The following is a 3,661-nucleotide window of genomic DNA, read 5'->3' on the forward strand; positions in this document are numbered from 1 at the left end:
GGAGAACTTAGCTCTAGGGCCAAATATTCCTGCACCTATCCTTTCATCGGTTTTTGAACCATCAGTGAACCACCTTTGGGTGTGAGCCCTGAAGGTGTTTTCTAAGATTTTCTCATTGCAGGTCGCTTTGTTGCGTAGTTCGATCCTCAATTTCTTCTCAAAGATTGTCGATGTACTCATGTCATCACTGTTGAGCTGGGAGATAGGGATCTTGGATCTAATTTCATCTCCCAATCGGCTCGAGATCACTTTCCCTCTGCAAGTAGCCTCCTTCATGAAGTTAAGGATGGCTTTTTTGGCGATCTGTTCTATAACTACGTGCCGTGGCGACAGGTCCAAAGTGACCTCCAGGGAAACGGTGGGGCAGGTGCGCATGGCACCCGTTATACATGTGCAAGCCAGCCGCTAGAGTCTAGAGTCACTGCGTTAAGAGTGGTCCTCTCGGACCATGCCACCGCTCCATATGTAGGTATCGGCCTGACTATCATGGTGTACATCCACCTTAGGATATAGGGGCTGCATCCCCATGATTTGCCGGCCAGTCTTCTGCGCACCATTAGAGCCCATGTGGCCTTTGTGACAGCGTACTCAACGTACTTCTTCCATAAAACTTTGGCGTCAAGAATGACCCCCAGATATTTTACCTCATTGCACATTTCTAGCTCTATACCTATATATAAAGAGGTGTCGAATCGGTGTGGCTTATCACTCACCTAGTACAAGTGATGCCGATTTCCTGACCTATATGGAGGCCATTCTTTCTGAAACATGTGATAATATGGTAGAAACTATTATAATTGGGGATTTCAATATAAACCTTAACGTAATAGCAAGCTATAGTAGGAAACTCAATGAGATCTTCGCTCACCTAGCTATGAAACCACATATCAGTTTTAATACGCGGGCTACCGAGCATCCGAAACACTCATTGGCTTGTTGTATACTAATAGTATTATGTAAAAAGTTGTAACAACAAAGAATATCGGATCATGAAACTATACTGTTTCGATGTAATGTAAATAAGCCTAAGCCAATTACAAAACTGTCAGAAGTAACATCTTGGGGTTAGGTATAGCCCCGACAACTTGCTACATCACGTGTGTCAAGTTAGCACTACACTTTTTGAAATTGGAAAAGTTAACTACGGCATTAATTGTAGTGTTTTTGTTGTAAATTTGTTGTGGAAAGACAAAATTTGTAGCTCTCATTTTCTAAAACATATGGTATGTAGTGCTAACTTGACCCCATACACCTAGTCGATAGAATTGAGATATTGAAAATGTTATAACGGCATTAATTGTAGCTTTTTTGTTGTAAATTTGTTGTGGAAAGACAAAATTTGTAGCTCTCATTTTCTAAAACATATGGTATGTAGTGCTAACTTGACCCCATACACCTAGTCGATAGAATTGAGATATTGAAAATGTTATAACGGCATTAATTGTAGCTTTTTTGTTGTAAATTTGTTGTGGAAAGACAAAATTTGTAGCTCTCATTTTCTAAAACAAAATGGTATGTAGTGCTAACTTGACACCATACACCTAGTCGATAGAATTGAGATATTGAAAATGTTATAACGGCATTAATTGTAGCTTTTAGCTTTAAAATTTGTTGTGGAAAGAAAAAATTTGTAGCTTTCGTTTTTCTGGAAAAAATTGAGTTGGCCCTTTTTCGAACATAAGGTATAAGGCTTTTGATGCTTTCTCCTGGTACGAAAAAACGCATGGTAAACAATGAACCCTTATGGATTGACAGGCAGCTAAAATTTAAAAGAATGCATCTTTTTCGTAAATTTATTATAAGCAGTAATTAAAAATTTGTGTAAACTATCCAACGTGTGCCAATTAATTGTTTAGGCATTTGGACGATCAATAGCTATCACACCATGTCGTCGTGTGTCAATTCTGTCGACAATGGTGCATGGTGTCAAGTTAGCACTACATACTAAATTTTGTTCGAAAAAGGGTCAACTCAATTTTTTCCAGAAAAACGAAAGCTACAAATTTTTTCTTTCCACAACAAATTTTAAAGTTAAAAGCTACAATTAATGGCATAGTAACATATTGGATATCTCAATTCTATCGACTAGGTGTATGGTGTCAAGTTAGCACTACATACCATTTTTTCTTAAAAAACGAGAGCTACAAATTTTTTCTTTCCACAACAAATTTTAAAGCTAAAAGCTACAATTAATGCCGTTGTAACATTTTCAATATCTCAATTCTGTCGTCAATGGTGCATGGTGTCAAGTTAGCACTACATACTAAATTTTGTTCGAAAAATGGTCAACTCCATTTTTTCCAGAAAAACGAAAACTACAAATTTTTTCTTTTCACAACAAACTTTAACGTTATCTCAATTCTATCCACTAGGTCTATGGTGTCAAGTTAGCACTACATACCATTTTGTCTTAAAAAACGAGAGCTACAAATTTTTTCTTTCCACAACAAATTTTAAACAAAAAAGCTGCAATTAATGCCGTTATAACATTTTCAATATCTCAATTAAATCGACTAGGTGTATGGTGTCAAGTTAGCTCTACATACCATTTTTTCATAAAAAACGAAAGCGATAAATTTTTTCTTTCCCCAAAAAATTTGCAACAAAAAAGCTACAATTTATGCCGTTATAACATTTTCAATATCTCAATCTATCGACTAGGTGTATGGTCTCAAGTTAGCACTACATACCATTTTTTCTTAAAAAACGAAAGCTACAAATTTTTTCTTTGCACAACAAATTTACTACAAAAAAGCTACAATTGGTGCCGTTATAACATTTTCAATATCTCAATTCTATCGACTAGGTGTATGGTGTCAAGTTAGCACTACATACCATTTTTTCTTAAAAAACGAGAGCTACAAATTTTTTCTTTCCACAACAAATTTTAAAGCTAAAAGCTACAATTAATGCCGTTATAACATTTTCGATATCTCAATTCTATCGACTAGGTGTATGGTGTCAAGTTAGCACTACGTACCATTTTTCTTAAAAAACGAGAGCTGCAAATTTTTTTTCCACAACAAATTTACAACAAAAAAGCTGCAATTAATGCCGTTATAACATTTTCAATATCTCAATTCTATCGACTAGGTGTATGGTGTCAAGTTAGCACTACGTACCATTTTTCTTAAAAAACGAGAGCTGCAAATTTTTTTTCCACAACAAATTTACAACAAAAAAGCTGCAATTAATGCCGTTATAACATTTTCAATATCTCAATTCAATCGACTAGGTGTATGGTGTCAAATTAGCTATACATACCATGTTTTCTTAAAAAACGAAAGCGACAAATTTTTTCTTTCCACAACAAATTTACAACAAAAAAGCTACAATCAATGCCGTTATAACAATTTCAATATCTCAATTCTATCGACTAGGGGTAGGGTGTCAAGCTAGCACTACATACCATTTTTTCTTAAAAAACGAGAGCTACAAATTTTGTGTTTCCACAACAAATTTACAACAAAAAAGCTACAATCAATGCCGTTATAACAATTTCAATATCTCAATTCTATCGACTAGGGGTAGGGTGTCAAGCTAGCACTACATACCATTTTTTCTTAAAAAACGAGAGCTACAAATTTTGTGTTTCCACAACAAATTTACAACAAAAAAGCTACAATTAATGCCGTTATAACATTTTCAATATCTCAATTCT

This window comes from Rhagoletis zephyria, unplaced genomic scaffold, assembly GCF_001687245.7.
Source record: "Rhagoletis zephyria isolate East Lansing unplaced genomic scaffold, Rhagoletis_zephyria_1.1 Rzeph_scaffold_00630, whole genome shotgun sequence".
Lineage (NCBI taxonomy): Eukaryota > Metazoa > Arthropoda > Insecta > Diptera > Tephritidae > Rhagoletis > Rhagoletis zephyria.